This window comes from Cibotium barometz, chromosome 6 (assembly GCF_041138505.1).
Source record: "Cibotium barometz isolate CiBa-2024 chromosome 6, ASM4113850v1, whole genome shotgun sequence".
NCBI lineage: Eukaryota > Viridiplantae > Streptophyta > Polypodiopsida > Cyatheales > Cibotiaceae > Cibotium > Cibotium barometz.
Window position 1 is genome coordinate 52,012,654 of NC_141051.1, and position 18,392 is coordinate 52,031,045.

Sequence of the window (18,392 nt, forward strand, 5' to 3'; positions counted from 1 at the left end):
AGAAACAGCCATCATTTACGGTCAAGACTAGGATAAACATTTTCTTTGATCATAGCAATTAGAGAAAGCTGAAGCCTCAAAGCTGAAATTGAGATTAAGACCTCCATTATACACAGAGATCTCTCTCTTGCTCATTCTAAACTAGTCTAATTTAAAGACTCTTGAGAAAGGGCCAATTGTATCACTGATAGTCCCGACACACACCTTACATTCTCAAAAACCGTTGACATCGATTTTGGGACCAAGAACTCTTAATTTTTTGTTTTGTGATGTAGCAATATGGCAATCACTAAAGTTAAATATTACCTAAAGGTGTACAATTTCACCTTGAGGTGTATTGAGAGTAAGGGCCATTGATTTCTCATTTCTTACTTTACATCATAAGAAATGTTTTGTGAAACCCACCAATGCAATCCAGGGGAGAATCCCTTATCTAATGCCTCTACTACATTTTAGTTTTTCCAAATGCTTTAACTTTCACATTCATGGCTTCTCAACAAGAAGTTCCTTAAGCAATCCTTGTGCTTCCAAATTCGGCAAGCATATCCATCAAGCTAATCTATGATGTGTCCGAGCATCAACCCTATATGCACTACAAGAGGATGGTTGATCACCAAGGCCACCCTACTAGCGGTATTCTAGGGGCCTCGGTATAGGCCTTCAAAACCACAAGGAGTTTGGCAGATAACAGGCCTCGGTATAGCCTCCGCGTCAGTATGTGCCAGGATATGTGCCATTTTATTAACCATGGTATGAGCACATATATATTTTTTTAAATGGTTGGATTTTTTTACAATTTTATATCTATAGGAACATGTCAAAAATGAGAAATGAAATCATTTGTATAGTGTTGTACAAATGAAAGTTAAAGATCATCATCTATTCTATCGTACTCACCTACGTCCATAACTCCAAAAAGATCAATTTCAACAAAGACCTCTATAGATGCTTGGTATCTCATTTTGTGAAGCTATTGAAGATGAGGATTACGAGCTTGAGGTTGGAAAGCTGGACAGATAGTTGAGCACTCTAGAAGCCGATGGGGCTGATCAGGTGGGAAAGTGGGGGTGCCAAGGGGTAGAGGAGGCCGATGCCTACAAATAGGAATCGGGAGGCTCATTTTCAACATCTTTAGATTGGCATACCCTTATGCTATTGTAACCCTTGAGATCTACGAGCACTTTATATTCATTTGAGCATTCTACACATTTGGCCATTTGGCACATACTAATAATGCACTTACTCTTTGTTTATATATGGTGATTACTTGTACATCTACCTATTAATTACTCTAACTTTGGATGTTTGGTAGCTATGAACCTAAGAGCACTTTATATTCATTTGAGCATTCTACACATTTGGCCATTTGGCACATACTAATAATGCACTTACTCTTTGTTTATATATGGTGATTACTTGTACATCTACCTATTAATTACTCTAACTTTGGTGAACATTTGATGTTTGGTAGCTATGAACCTAAGACATAGAAGTATCTCTGGTGATATTTGGCGATATCCAGCTACCCTAAAACTATCTGGCAACTAGTTGGCCTGATCAACCAAATACTGACTAGTTTTATGGCAATAGATATTATAGCCAGTTAGACTAACATCTGTGTGTTCACATTTGGCCTACATGCTAGATAGTCAACAAACCTTCTACATTTGACAATCCTACTAGTTTTGATTAATTCACATTAATCAAAATTGTCAGTTATAAATAATCAAGGAGCAAGAGACCACACCTCAGAGAATAGAATGTCGAGCTAGATGCAATGAGGAGAACTAGAAAAACAAAGAAGAAATTCAACCAGACCATTCAGCGCCTTCTCCATCACTGCTCGTAATGCCAGTGGACAGAGAAGACATCTACAAATAGAGCCAAATTCACTAGGAGGAGAGGAGAGCAGAGCCACAAGGAGTTCTCAAAAAGATAATTCCAAACTAAAGATCAATCTAGCACTCCCAGTATTCACTGGCAATAAGAAAATAGATCCTACTCTGTTGGGATTAATGCCCAATTGGCCGCCTAGTGTCACTGGCCACCCAAAATGTCAAAGGGTACAACCTTAAAAGACACGCCTATTCATAACTATAAAGATGTATTGATTCAATTCAATAGCTGGTAGCGAACAAATACACTTACGAGCTTTTCTCTGTGTAACTCTAGTGTTAGAGAGAGGATTTGCATGCATTTCACTTTCTCTACATGGTATCAAATGGGTACCTTGGAGCCTGTTGGGGGGCTGTACCCCTATTTTTCTCGCAAAGCAAACAATCCACAACCTCGAAAACTCCCAAAATACAGCAGCACAATCTTTGATTGGTGCGTGGAATGTTTTTGCAAGGCACGGGTTGATCACTCTTCCCTTATGCAAGCCCAAGAGGCATATATAACAGTAGCCCTAGTGGCGCAAGAAGGTGCAACCCAAGAGGCGATGAAAGAGGGCACAAGCAATGTGCGAATTGAAGCATCCCAAGAGATGCAAACAGTAGTAGCCCAAGAGGCACCTGAAGTTGTAGCCCACGTGGTTGTAGATGGAGAAGGCCATAACATCGACTTGGGCCACAATGAGGAAGATATTAACCCTAAAATTGCTGTGGCAAAAGACCTTGCATCTGACAATAGAGTAGCATTTGGAGTAGATTTTCACCATGAAATTGGAGAGCCAACAATTGACCCTCCTGTGATTGCGGGAAAAGACGCTTTTATGGCTGAAGAAGATGGCCACGTTAATGGCCCTATTGTCGAAGTTGAACGTAAAGATGAAGATGGTGCTGATGATGATGCAGACGATTCTCGTTTCTCAGATGGCCCTTATCTCTTGATGATCATAAAGTCAATGCGGATAATGAAGATGCAAACAGTGATGAACGTGAGGATGAGGCTAATGCTGAAAATCTTGTTGATGCTTCCTTGACTCTCCCTCCAGTCATTCCATTGGATGTTCCCATCATTTAATCTATGAAGAATCCATTTGTCTCCTTGAGGGGGAAAATTAGAGTGTCAAAGCAAGTTCAAGAAATGGATCAACCAAAGCTGATGAAGTTCAAGACAAAGCCGAGATGTGGGTCGAATTCATAACAAAGAGTCTGCTTTTGCTTTTGGGAAAAAGCAAACGTAAAAAGTAAATGGCAGTGGTTTTTTTAAAGAACCAAATTCACCTAAAATAGAAACAGCCATCATTTACGGTCAAGACTAGGATAAACATTTTCTTTGATCATAGCAATTAGAGAAAGCTGAAGCCTCAAAGCTTAAATTGAGATTAAGACCTCCATTATACACATAGATCTCTCTCTTGCTCATTTTAAACTAGTCTAATTTAAAGACTCTTGAGAAAGGGCCAATTGTATCACTGATAGTCCCGACACACACCTTACATTCTCAAAAACCGTTGACATCGATTAAATCCTCTTCATGGGTGATACCCTGTTGTAAAGTGAGGCCAAATGCTGCCATATACCTCTGGCCAGCGTCATATGCTTTACATGATTGATTACCTGTGGTGTGCAGTTGAGAAAGATAAACGAACGGACCCTAGCGTTAACACGATCCCACTACATCATAAGAAATGTTTTGTGAAACCCAATGCAATCCAGGGGAGAATCCCTATCTAATGCCTCTACTACATTTTACTTTTTCCAAATGCTTTAACTTTCACATTCATGGCTTAAGCAATCCTTGTGCTTCCAAATTTGGCAAGCATATCCATCAAGCTAATCTATGATGTGTCCCATCATCAACCCTATATGCACTACAAGAGGATGATTGATCACCAAGGCCACCCTACTAGCGGTATTCTAGGGGCCTCGGTATAGGCCTTCAAAACCACAAAGAGTTTGGCAGATAACAGGCCTCGGTATAGCCTCCGCGTCAGTATGTGCCAGGATATGTGCCATTGTATTAACCATGGTATGAGCACATATATATTTTTTTTAATGGTTGGATTTTTTTACAATTTTATATCTATAGGAACATGTCAAAAATGAGAAATGAAATCATTTGTATAGTGTTGTACAAATGAAAGTTAAAGATCATCATCTATTCTATCGTACTCACCTACGTCCATAACTCCAAAAAGATCAATTTCAACAAAGACCTCTATAGATGCTTGGTATCTCATTTTGTGAAGCTATTGAAGATGAGGATTACGAGCTTGAGGTTGGAAAGCTGGACAGATAGTTGAGCACTCTAGAAGCCGATGGGGCTAATCAGGTGGGAAAGTGGGAGTGCCAAGGGGTAGAGGAGGCCGATGCCTACAAATAGGAATCGGGAGGCTCATTTTCAACATCTTTAGATTGGCATACCCTTATGCTATTGTAACCCTTGAGATCTACGAGCACTTTATATTCATTTGAGCATTCTACACATTTGGCCATTTGGCACATACTAATAATGCACTTACTCTTTGTTTATATATGGTGATTACTTGTACATCTACCTATTAATTACTCTAACTTTGATGAACATTTGATGTTTGGTAGCTATGAACCTAAGACATAGAAGTGTCTCTGGTGATATTTGGCAATATCTAGCTACCCTAAAACTATCTGGCAACTAGTTGGCCTGATCAACCAAATACTGACTAGTTTTATGGCAATAGATATTATAGCCAGTTAGACTAACATCTGTCTGTTCACATCTGGCCTACATGCTAGATAGTCAACAAACCTTCTACATTTGACAATCCTACTAGTTTTGATTCATTCACATTAATCAGAACAGTCCGTTATATAAATAATCAAGGAGCAAGAGACCACACCTCAGAGAATAGAATGTCGAGCCAGATGCAATGAGGAGAACTAGAAAAACAAAGAAGAAATTCAACCAGACCATTCAGTGCCTTCTCTATCACTGCTCGTAATGCCAGTGGGGACGGAGAAGACATCTGCAAATAGAGCCAAATTCACTAGGAGGAGAGGAGAGCAGAGCCACAAGGAGTTCTCAAAAAGATAATTCCAAACTAAAGATCAATCTAGCACTCCCAGTATTCACTGGCAATAAGAAAATAGATCCTACTCTGTTGGGATTAATGCCCAATTGGCTGCCTAGTGTCACTGGCCACCCAAAATGTCAAAGGGTACAACCTTAAAAGACACGCCTATTCATATTTGTAAAGATGCATTGATTCAATTCAATAGCTGGTAGCGAACAAATACACTTACGAGCCTTTCTCTGTGTAACTCTGGTCTTAGAGAGAGGATTTGCAGGCATTTCACTTTCTCTACATGGTATCAAATGGGTACCTTGGAACCTCTTGGGGGGCTCTACCCCTATTTTTCTCACAAAGCAAACAATCCACAACCTTGAAAACTCCCAAAATACAGCAGCACAATATTTGATTGGTGCGTGGAATGTTTTTGCAAGGCACGGGTTAATCACTCTTCCCTTATGCAAGCCCAAGAGGCATATATAACAGTAGCCCTAGTGGCACAAGAAGGTGCAACGCGAGAGGGGATGAAAGAGGGCACAAGCAATGTGCGAATTGAAGCAGCCCAAGAGATGGAAACAGTAGCAGCCCAAGAGGTGCAAACAGTAGTACCCAAGAGGCACTTGAAGTTGTAGCCCAAGTGGTTGTAGATGGAGAAGGCCATAACATCAACTTGGGCCACAATGAGGAAGATATTAACCCTAAAATTGCTGTGGCGAAAGACCTTGCATCTGACAATAGAGTAGCATTTGGAGTAGATTTTCACATGAAATTGGAGAGGCAACAATCAACCCTCCTGTGATTGCGGGACAAGACCCTTTTATGGCTGAAGAAGATGGTTACGTTAATGGCCCTATTGTCGAAGTTGAACGTAAAGATGAAGATGGTGCTGATGATGATGCAGACAATTCTCGTTTCTCAGATGGCCCTTATCTCTTGATGATAAAGTCAATGCGGATAATGAAGATGCAAACGGTGATGAACGTGAGGATGAGGCTAATGCTGAAAATCTTGTTGATGCTTCCTTGACTCTCGTTCCAGTCATTCCATTGGATGTTCCCATCATTGAATCTATGAAGAATCCATTTCTCTCCTTGAGGGGGGAAATTGGAGTGTCAAAGCAAGTTCAAGAAATGGATCAGCCAAAGCTGATGAAGTTCAAGACAAAGCCGAGAGCGCGTGTGAACTGTTGAGATATCGAGCTCATCTAGTGAGGCGGTGGACACTGATGACCCGCCTGGGGGAGAGGCCCCACACTTACACCACTGGCATGGTTGGTGAGATCATGGGTGATATGCGGCCAGTGGGATGACAGGCTGTGTGACAGCCATTCTAGAGACTCGCATAGTTATAGCGCCAGCTCATTTAGTTGGATTCACACTATAGAGAACCCTAGTATGTATTTGGTTGAGTACCTTTTCATATTGTGTGTACTCTTATCTTTGTATATGGTGTGTTGAGTGTTGTGTGATGAAGAAGAAGATTTTCAGCTTCTCACCTTGTGTGTTCTCTTTTAGGATTTTGTGAGTGTGTGTGTGCTTGCAAGAGCTCAAGCTCTCTTCTCCCCTGCATCTTTTCATGGTATCAGAGCCTAGTTCATGCTAAGGGCTGAGCTGGAAGCAAGAGAAGCATAGGAAGCGGTACGAGGATAAGAGCTTCATCTACTCTTCCCTATTTGTGTTGGCAACTACAGCCTTGTCGGGAGCTCTACGGGAGGCACCGGCAAACGATCTCTGATTGAGGAGCTTTCTTCGCGGGAGTAAAGCTATAGGGCAACTACACAGTCTTCTCGGACAGCATTTTCTGGGCCAAAAACGCGTTTCGGGCGCATTAGGACCTCCGTTTTTCGGAAAGCAGGCAATTTTGGGTAAGTCATCGATTCTCTGCAGAACTCTGTTTTAAGAACTGCAGGAAGAAAGATTGGTTGTGCAAACATTGTGTGTGCTATGAGGAGGTCAAACAGTTGCCACTGGGTGTATGTATGCACATTGAGGCCACTGGGTGTGACATTTGAGTGTAGTACAGTATCGCCTGCAAAAAATACAACAGTTTGTGTAGGACAAACTAGAGTGTTGTTTCTGGTAAATTTGTGTCTGGCAAGATGTCAAATGATGGCATAAACCAGATTATTGCTGAGAAGCTTGATAAGAACAACTTCCATGCTTGGAGGTTCAGGTTGATAAATTTCCTGATGGGAAAGGGTTACTGGGACTACATAGAGGTGAGCATGAAGAGACACCAGAGATACAGGAGATCAATCCGACTACTCAAGATGTGAAAGACTTCAAGGATTGGAACCAAGGAGCTAGAAAAGTTATGTATTAGCTCTCTATCAGTATACAGGACACCATGATTGGGCACATACAGGATGCCAAGTCCCCCAAGGAGACGTGGGACACCTTAGTAAAACTCTATGAAACGAATACCAAGGCACGAAAGATAGAGTTGAAGAATGAACTTCATACTGTGGAGAAAAAGAGTATGTCTGTGAATGACTATGCATTGAAGATCAAGGGTATTGTGGAATCCCTTGCATGTATTGGCATTTCAGTAGATGATGATGATAAGTTGGAAGTCTGTCTACGTGGTCTCGGGCCACAATACAAGGCATTCAAGATGTCTATTCAGACTCGAGAAAACATTCCCAATTTCACAGATTTGGTGTATATGTTGTTTATAGAAGAGAAGAGCTTGGGTGAAGACCAACAGTCTTCACAAAACAAAAACAGTTCAGAGCAATAGGCCTTCTACACAAGTTCAGGAAGAGGAGGAGGTAGAGGAGGCCGTGGACGCAGCCAAGGAGGTGGCTGAACAAGTAATCAGAATTATGGCCAGCAGCAGCAGCAACAATAGTCCCAGAATTATGGCCAGTGGCAACAACAACAACAGTCCCAGAATTCACAACAACAACAACACGGAAGTGGAAGAGGCCAATTCAGAGGCAGGGGGAGTCAAAGAGGTCATGGAAATTGGCAAAGGCAGTATAATGATACACGTGGATGCTTTTACTGTGGTAAGCCTGGACATGTGCAGGCAGATTGTTATAAGAAGCAGGCTTACATGCAAAATGGGAAATTGCAGCAAAACAACTATGCATCCTCGACCAGAAACAATGAGGATAATGAAAGGTTGTTTGTTATGCAGCATGTCATCAATGTCATGTCTGAAAATGTTGAAGCAGCACATAAAGATGATGTATGGTACGTTGATTCAGGTGCTTCGAATCACATGACAAGTCATGGGGAGTTGTTCAAGGAGATGAAAAACCTTGAAAGACCAGGTTTTGTGGAAACAAGGGATTACACTGCTCATCCAATTGCCCATGTTGGAGATGTGCCATTGTCTATGCAAGATAGCAAAGTGAAGTACCTTGTTGCAGATGTACATGTTTCAAACATAACAAAGAATCTGGTTTCAGTTGGCCAGATGATTGAGCAGGGTTTACAGGTTCGGTTTAACCCTGATGGTTGTTATGTTGAAGACTTTAAAGACAAGTGCAGGTTGGTTGCAAAAGGCAACAGAGTGGGCAGAATGTTTACATTGAATGTAAACATGCTTGAAGTGAGTGCTGCGATGTTTGCAAATGGTTCAGGAATTATTACAGAAATAGACATTTGGCATAAAAGAATTGGACATGTGAATGTGCAGAGAATGAAGTCTATGCAGACTAAAGGAATATTGACAGGGCTGCCAAAGTTTAAACTTGAAGGTATGCAGAAAATATTTGAAGCATGCCAATTTGGAAAGCAAACAAAGCATGTATTTCCACGTGACATAAATGTGAGCAGAAATGCACTAGATGTTGTGAATTCATATGTATGGGGTCCTACGAAGACCATGTCTATGGAAGGCTACAGGTATTATGTGATTTTATTAAGATGACCACACAAGAAAAGTGTGGGTATACTTCATGAAGAAGGGTGAGGTGTTCACTCATTTTCAGAATCTCAGAGTTATGATTGAAAAGCAAATAGGGAAATATGTAAAGTGCCTGAGGTCAGATGGAGGGGGAGAGTACTTCTCCAATGAATTCTCTGAATTTTTGAAGAAGAATGGTATTCAGAGATAGTTTACATGCACAGCCGCAAAATGGAGTTGCTGAGCGAAAAACAGGCACAGTGCTGAGATTGCGCGAGCATTGATGGGAGAGAAGAATATGCCTCATAGCTATTGGACTGAGGCTATTTCAACAGCAGTTTACATCATGAACAGGACTCCAACTGCAGCCATACATGATGTAACTCCCAGAGGAGAGGTTTACTGGCAAAAACCTGATTTGTCTCATCTAAAAGTCTTTGGATGCATTGCATATGTGCATGTGCCAGATGAGCTGAGAACTAAGCTGGATCCAAAAGCTGAAAAATGTGTGTTTATTGGATATTCCCTTGAGCAAAAAGGATACAGGTGTTATAACCCTCCTACACGTGAGTTGAGGGTAAGCAAGGATGTTGTTTTTGATGAGATGAGCAGCTGGTATGCTGCTGAAAAAGAAACTATTGGGACTGATGTGAGTGGAAATGTGGTTGCACAGAATGCAAGCCAGCAATCACAGTCTTTGAGTGGACCAGGAGAGTTCTCATCTAGTGGTTCAGTTGATAGACCATGGAGTGGCAGGCTGCATCATAATACCAGTCCTGCAAATGTGATTAGTACATCACATAAAGGCAAAGAGAAAGTGATTGAGCCCCTTAGTATGCCTGACATTTCTGCACGGCATTCTCATGTTGATGGAGAGTCTAGTGGCTCAGAGATGAGCCTTGATGAGGATCTTGGGATACCAGCTACTATGAGAACACCTGGTGTAAAGAAGGCTATGGAAGCCATGAATGCAAAGCTGTGAAGATCTAGGAGAGTGAAGAATCATGTGCAGAGGTTTACCTATGATGGTTATGTGGCACATCACTATGCATACATGGCAAAAGTTGTATAGGTTGTAGAGTCCACATGCATTGATGAGGCTGTTGGAAATGTGTGTTGGGAGAAAGCTATGGATGAGGGGATGGATGCACTATATGGAAATGAGACTTGGGATTTATTGCAATTGCCTGAAGGCACGAAAGCCATTGGATGCAAGTGGGTGTACAAAGTAAAACATAACAGTGATGGAAGCATAAGCAGGTACAAGGCTAGATTGGTAGCCAAAGGATATGCGCAAACATATGGCATTGATTATGAGAAAACTTTCAGCCCAGTTGCCAAGATGGCAACAGTGAGAGTTGTGATAGTAGTGGCTGCATCAAAGCAATGGTCTTTACATTAGATGGATGTAAAGAATGCATTCTTGCATGGGGATTTGCAAGAAGAGGTGTATATGATGCAGCCACCTGGTTATGAGGATGTGAGTCACCCCGAGCATGTTTGCAGGTTGAAGAAAGCCTTGTATGGCTTAAAACAAGCACCAAGAGCATGGTCTGACAAGATTTCTGAATATCTTGTCACTATTGGCTTTCATGTAGCCAATGCAGATTTCTCGGTGTATGTGAGACACAGTGATAGAGGGGTTGTGCTTGTTGTCATCTATGTTGTCATCTATGTAGATGATCATTACGGGGGACCATGATGCATAGATCTTTGATGTAAAGATCTTGCTTAGACAGAAGTTTGAGATGAAGGATCTGGGAGAGCTCAAATATTTCTTGGGCATTGAGGTGATTCGGTCACCACATGGTATTGGATTACTGCAGAGATAGTATGGCTTGGACATGTTGTCCAAGTATGGTATGACAGGCTGTAAGCTCATCTCAGTGCCATTGGATCAGAATGGCAAGTTGAGTGTGCAGATTCAGGAGATATTTTGGAGGATCCTACTATGTATAGGCGTATAGTAGGAAGCTTGATCTACATGATAATCACTAGGCCAGATTTGAGCTATGCTATTGGGTTGGTGAGTCAGTTTATGCAGGTTCCTCGGAAGTCGCATTTGGATGCATGAGATGTGGATGAATGAGATATGATGTGGATAAAGGTGATGTGATATAATGTGGATAGAATGTATGTGATGGGATGGTTATGAGAATGAATGTGGTGGATATGAATGAATGAATGTGATGGATATGAATGAATGTGATGTGATGGACGTAAATGGATGTGATGGACGTGTATAGATGTGATGTGATGTGAATCGGGATGTGAATGAATGAGATGTGATGTTATGTGAATCGGGATGTGAATGAATGAGATGTGATGTAAATTGGGATAGATGTGACATGTGATGTGAATGAATATGATGTGATGAGATGTGGATATGGGTAGATGCGAGTGGATGAGATCTGATGCGGATAAATGAGAACAGATGTGATGAGATGGAAATGATGTGATGAGAATGGGAATACATATGAAATAAATGAGGATTGATGTGGAACAATGTGGAAAGACGAGAGTTCGTTATAGAAATTGTATTTATGACCTGTTTTTAAATGACTGTTTTATGTCAAAAATGTTGGGGAAGCATTTTGACCGTCTTGTGAATGAGGTCGTGGTGGAGACCTATCTAATAAAGTTGCAACAGCTGACGGAGAGTCAACGGAGGACGTCTCGCATAGCAAGGTCGACCGAGGTCTTGACCAGCCTCGGTTCGATTTAAATGGTGAGCTTTCGGTACGGTGGATGAGGGACCAAGGAAGCGACCTATGAGTGAAGCACTAGGTGACCTGCGAAGGATCCTAGAGGGTGCTGACCATACGGTGCTCAAGCTCTGGGTCAGCGAAGATATCCACACATGCGTCAGGGAAGCTATTGGAACAAGGAGTAAGAGTTGTTTTCTGAAGTCAAGCATGGATCTGGTTGATTGATCTTGCTGGTCCTCAACTGATGAGTCCATGGCTCTTTTATATGGATCTGTTGGTTGATCTTGTTATTCTTCAACAACGGAGATTCCATTTTGATTTTTATAAGTGAAAATATTGCCGGTTACTATGAGCTAGGAACTATCGAAAAGGTCCTTGAGTGGACAAATGGTGAGCGTCCTGGTTGCCAACGATGCCATAGATACACCGATGAAGGAAAAATTAAAAATTAGGATTCAACCAGATATTTTGGAGGATTATGATCAGTGATACTATAGTTTCATTTAATGATTGTTTTAAAGACAGTTGAATCTGTGAAAAAGGAAATTTCATATTGGGTATGTAAGTGGTGTGTCTAGTTTTAAGTTTGCATATGAATATCCGGCTAGGGGGCCTGGGAACTCTTTTCAGTGGTACCCGAGATAAAACCTAACCAAATTCTTAAATGGATTCCACCACTACAGTGGTTGGCTAACCCACGGGACTGGATTGGGTTAGGCTGGACTGATGGATCCCTAAAATGAGACTCAATCCTAAAAAGCCTTCGCAAGTGCTCTGATTCTTAGGTCCCCCAATCAAGACATTATTTTCCCCATCCACATCGATGCCTCAACTTTTGTTGTTCGTAGAACACAAGATGGATTTCCCCATCAGCTTTTCCTGTCAACTCAATGAAGTAGAAAGAAACTATACCTTGATTGAGAGAGAAGGACTAGATATGGTCTACACCATCAAGAAGTTTCACCATTATCTTTTGGCAACTAAGTTTGTTTTCTTCGTAGACCACCAAGCTCTTTTGTACCTAGTAAACAAGCCCTATATGACAGACAAAATCACCAGGTGTCACTTATATTACTCGAGTTTGACTTCACTGTCATAGTAAGGAAAGGTTCTCAGCATGTTCTAGCAAACCACTTGTCAAGGATCCCTAATGGTGAACCACTAGTGGGAGTAGATGATGATTTACCAGACACCGCCTTATTCCAGCTATGCTTGACGAGGAAGTGGCACACTTCTTAGCCAATGGCTTACCTGTAGATCCACTCCTCGACAAAGACTGTGCTCGTCGCTTAATCAAACAAGCGGCCCCCTACCACTCATTTTGCAGGTCAACTCTATAAGCAAGGAAAAGATAAAATTATATGCCGATGTGCCTGAGAAGATGAGTATATACTCCTTTTTGAGTAGGCTCACTCTGCATGTGATGGGGGGAAGTTTGGAGCATATATGATTGTGTAAAGTCCTCTCTAATTGTTGATGCAGCAAAATACTTCAAACAGTGCGACGAGTGTCACTGTACAGGAAATTTCCCGCTTCAAGGACTACATGCCCCTGAACCCAATTGTGTCCTTACAACCATTCGAGAAATGGGGTATAGATTTCATTGGACCCATCAGTTTGATATCCAAATACACTCAAGCTCGATACATAATGGCTACTACAGATTATTGTTCCAAGTGGGTAAAAGCTCGGGCGACCCATAAGGCTGATGCGAGATCAACCACTAAATTTCTTTACAAATCAGTCATTACACACTTTGACTTCCCCCTCGAGCTCATTAGCAAGAGTGGAACACATTTCATTAATGAGGTAATCCAATTCCTCCTGCAAAGGGTTCCTTATCACTCACAGAAAGTCCTCCTCCTATTACCCACAAGAAAATGGCCACGTGGAATGCACGAACAAAATTTTGTGTGCCATTCTGACTAAAACCGTGGAGGCCAGCCGACAACGATTGGCAACAAAAGTTACCAGATACACTTTGGACTTATCAAACTTCCTATAAGATAACAATCAACACCCCTTTCAGTTTAACCTATGGCACTAAAGCGGTCATGCCCATGGAGTTCTTAGTCCCCAATTTGCATGTCTCAGTACAAGAAAAGATGACTGGAAATGCCTTAGGTTGTCACGTATATGAGCTTGAAAAGCTTGATGAAATACACCTCTTAGCAGTACACAGTATGATTGTTGAGAAGCTAAGGTCGAAACAATGGTTCGACTAACCAGCTTAAGGATAAACAAATGAACGCGGGTGATATGGTCCTCTTATTTAGTACCAAGACACATTAAAAGAAGCTCAAGCTCAAAGGATTAGGACCTTTCCTAGTCCCTGAGATAACACCATAAGGCGCAGTGTATCGAAACGCTTGATGGTGTAGAAATGGCTGGTTATTTCAATGGTAGTAAACTTAAACACTACTACGGACCCCTCACTGAGGCTACCTTAAGAGCCATCCACGATTAAAAACAGCGCAAAAGAAAGACCATGAGGATATGAAAAAAGTTATACAACAAGAGGCCAAAGTAAGGCAAGCCAAGCTTCGGCACAGAGACACATCATGGTCAATATGGCCCAAGTGGTTGACCTTGAAGAGGAAGAATGGGAGGTGAAGCTAGCTCAGTTGTGACCACCCCGATGATCTTTGTCCAAAATTTAGCTCTTGTCGATGCAGGGGCTAGTTACAATTTGATGTCCTATGAAACTTGGCATTCCCTTGAGGAACCCTCACTTAAAGAGACCCCTGCTAATGTTACAACAGTGGCATCACAGCATGTTCACATGTTCATTACTTAGGCACAGTTATGCTTTTATTCCACATTGGAAATAATCCCTTGGAAGGGAAGTTCTATGTTATGCCTGCAGAACGATGCGTCAAGAAATACTCATGGGAAGGGGTTGGATAATAGGTGCAATATCAACTAGGATGAATGGACGATGACCTTACAGGTGGCCTCCGCCAAGTTACTATCCTTATGATAGATCCCCCCCACCATTTCACCCCTATGCCAAAACTTCCTTCACCACCCACCATCATTTCGCCACCACACCCCCACAAATCCATCCCCCTAAACAAGAGGCCGCTCATCATTCCAACCACATCAATGCCTCTCACATCCTCCCTACTACCACCACGCTCAACAGCATCCCACTCTCACATTGCCACCTCACAATCTGATGTCCCACCAACCCAAACTAACCAAGTGTATGCGTATGTATGCTTCTTTGGAGGGTCTTTCTGCTTTAGTGCTTCAACTGCTCGGCATTGTCCATTGCATCTCCATCTCCTTCATAGACATTTCTAAACACCTAATGTACTTATAAACTCAGATTTTTGCTACACTAGGGCCTTGGCATGCTCCTTCAATACTTCATACACTGATCCAGCATCCACCTGGGATGAATCAACTCCATCATCCTCCATAGTAGTTATTACCCGCTGAGAGAGGGGAGTAATTACAAAGACAAGACCCTCTGCTGTGCCGCTTTGAGTGTTGAGCAATAGAAGATCTTCAATGCGACTATATTGCACACAAATTATATGGGACTCTTTTATGTTTTCATACCTTTCACAAATCGAGCAATTCTATGCTTTGCTTTCATATATGAACTCCATATAGATAGACTGTTTTCTGTTTTCATACTTATATAAAATTTACCAAAAGATAATCCAAAGAGGTTAATTAATTATGTTTCCAAAATACTTATATAAAATTTACTATATAAAAAATTTACCAAAAGATAATCAAAAGAGGTTAATTAATTATGTTTCCAACCAAAGAGCTTAATTTCTTTCCAAAGTACAGTCGATTAATACAATATGCATATATTGCCTTCAGCTGAAACCATGAATGAGATCGCTTATAGGGCCATGATGAGCTTGTGGGGCTTACCCGCGTAAATGATAGTAATGGCCTTCATGCAGCAGTTTGCAGGCTTTCGCGGGAGCTGGGGCACTAGGGGTTGGGATGTTGGCCGGCGAAATGGGTCGAGTGCTGTCGAAGTGAGAGGCAGATGCAGGCGCGGGCGGCGACTGGGATTGAGGAACCGAGGGCGCCGTCAGTGTGGGAGCTGGGACACTAGTAGGGCTTGGTGCTGGGGGGCGTTTCCAAAATGGGTCGAGTGGTGTCGACGAGATCGGATTGGGATTGAGGAATTAAGCTGGGGGCTGGTTCGAAGTTGACGGAGTAGTATTGGTAGCCGTCTGCGTCGAACACTTCGCAGAGGGGAGGTACATCGTCGTAGCCATAGGGGTACAGGGCCATGGTGCATTGGATTTGGCCCCCGCCCAGCATACTTTCATCGTCGGGAAGCGGCAAGGGGAAGCTCCATCGGGTGATTCCCGGTCTGGAAAAGCCCTGCAAGTGTAATTGAGCGAGGGCAACCTGAGCTGGGTGAGTTGGTCCTGCCTCTCCTGCGTGACTACCCAGATGGAGGCGTCGGGTGCGGAGGTGTCCGCGCCCTGCACGGGCCCAAAAGCCCAGTCACCCACCACGGGTGTGCCACACCACAGCTTGTTGAACGTGCCGTTCTCAATATACGTGTGTGCGTTTACGAGGTCCATGGACCATTGTGCAGCGCCGACGCCGTTAATGACTCCGCCACCCAAGCTGAGGAGGAGGAGGAGGACGGAGAGCAGGAGGTGTTGTAGGTAGATCTTCATTTTTGATTGCTTGCTGGATCTTTCGTCTGATCTTCCCTTCGTCTTATAAAGAGCAGAGCTAAAAGCCAAAGCAAGCGCTTTTGCTTATTTCGAAAAGCAAAGGCAAAAAGCACATGGCAGCGGTTTTTATAAAAACAATGTGGGCCGAATTCATAACAAAGAGTCTGCTTTTGCTTTTGGGAAAAAGCAAACGCAAAAAGCTAATGGCAGCGGTTATTTTAAAAAACCGAATTCACCTAAAATAGAAATAGCCATCATTTACGGTCAAGACTAGGATAAACATTTTCTTTGATCATAGCAATTAGAGAAAGCTGAAGCCTCAAAGCTGAAATTGAGATTAAGACCTCCATTATACACATAGATCTCTCTCTTGCTCATTCTAAACTAGTCTAATTTAAAGACTCTTGAGAAAGGGCCAATTGTATCACTGATAGTCCCGACATACACCTTACATTCTCAAAAACCGTTGACATCGATTAAATCCTCTTCATGGGCGATACCCTATTGTAAAGTGAGGCCAAATGCTGCCATATACCTCTGGCCAGCATCATAAGCTTTACATGATTGATTACCTGTGGTGTGCAGCTGAGAAAGATAAACGAATGGACCCTGGCATTGACACGATCCCACTACATCATAAGAAATGTTTTGTGAAACCCAATGCAATCCAGGGGAGAATCCCTATCTAATGCCTCTACTACATTTTAGTTTTTCCAATTGCTTTGACTTTTACATTCATGGCTTAAGCAATCCTTGTGCTTCCAAATTTGGCAAGCATATCCATCAAGCTAATCTATGATGTGTCCCATCATCAACCCTATATGCACTACAAGAGGATGATTGATCACCAAGGACACCCTAGCGGTATTCTAGGGGCCTCGGTATAGGCCTTCAAAAACCACAAGGAGTTTGGCAGATAACACGCCTCGGTATAGCCTCCGCGTCAGTATGTGCCACGATATGTGCCATTGTATTAAACCATGGTATGAGCACATATATTTTTTTTAAAAATATTTTATATCTATAGGAACATGTCAAAAATGAGAAATGAAATCATTTGTATAGTGTTGTACAAATGAAAGTTAAAGATCATCATCTATTCTATCGTACTCACCTACGTCCATAACTCCAAAAACATCAATTTCAACAAAGACCTCTATAGATGCTTTGTATCTCATTTTGTGAAGCTGTTGAAGATGAGGATTACGAGCTTGAGGTTGGAAAGCTGGACAGATAGTTGTGCACTCTAGAAGCCGATGGGGCTGATCAGGTGGGAAAGTGGGAGTGCCAAGGGGTAGAGGAGGCCGATGCCTACAAATAGGAATCGGGAGGCTCATTTTCAACATCTTTAGATTGGCATACCCTTATGCTATTGTAACCCTTGAGATCTAAGAGCACTTTATATTCACTTGAGCATTCTACATATTTGGCCCTTTGGTACATACTAATAATGCAGTTACTCTTTGTCTATATATGGTGATTACTTGTACATCTACCTATTAATTACTCTAACTTTGGTGAACATTTGATGTTTGGTAGCTATGAACCTAAGACATAGAAGTGTCTCTGGTGATATTTTGCGATATCTAGCTACCCTAAAACTATCTGGCAACTAGTTGGCCTGATCAACCAAATACTGACTGGTTTTATGGCAATAGATATTATAACAAGTTAGACTAACATCTGTCTGTTCACATCTAGCCTACATGCTAGATAGTCAACAAAGATTCTACATTTGACAATCCTACTAGTTTTGATTAATTCACATTAATCAAAACAGTCAGTTAATTATAAATAATCAAGGAGCAAGAGACCACACCTCAGACAATAGAATGTCGAGCCAGATGCAATGAGGAGAATTAGAAAAGCAAAGAAGAAATTCAACCAGACGATTCAGCGCCTTCTCCATCACTTCTGGTAATGCCAGTGATGACGGAGAAGACATTTGCAAATAGAGCCAAATTCACTAGGTGGAGAGGAGAGCATAGCCACAAGGAGTTCTCAAAAAGATAATTCCAAACTAAAGATCAATCTAGCACTCCCAGTATTCAGTGGCAATAAGAAAAGAGATCCTACTCTATTGGGATTAATTGGCCGCCTAGTGTGACTGGCCACCCAAAATGTCAAAGGGTACAACCTTAAAAGACACGCCTATTCATAACTGTAGAGATGTATTGATTCAATTCAATAGCTGGTAGCAAACAAATACACTTACGAGCTTTTCTCTAT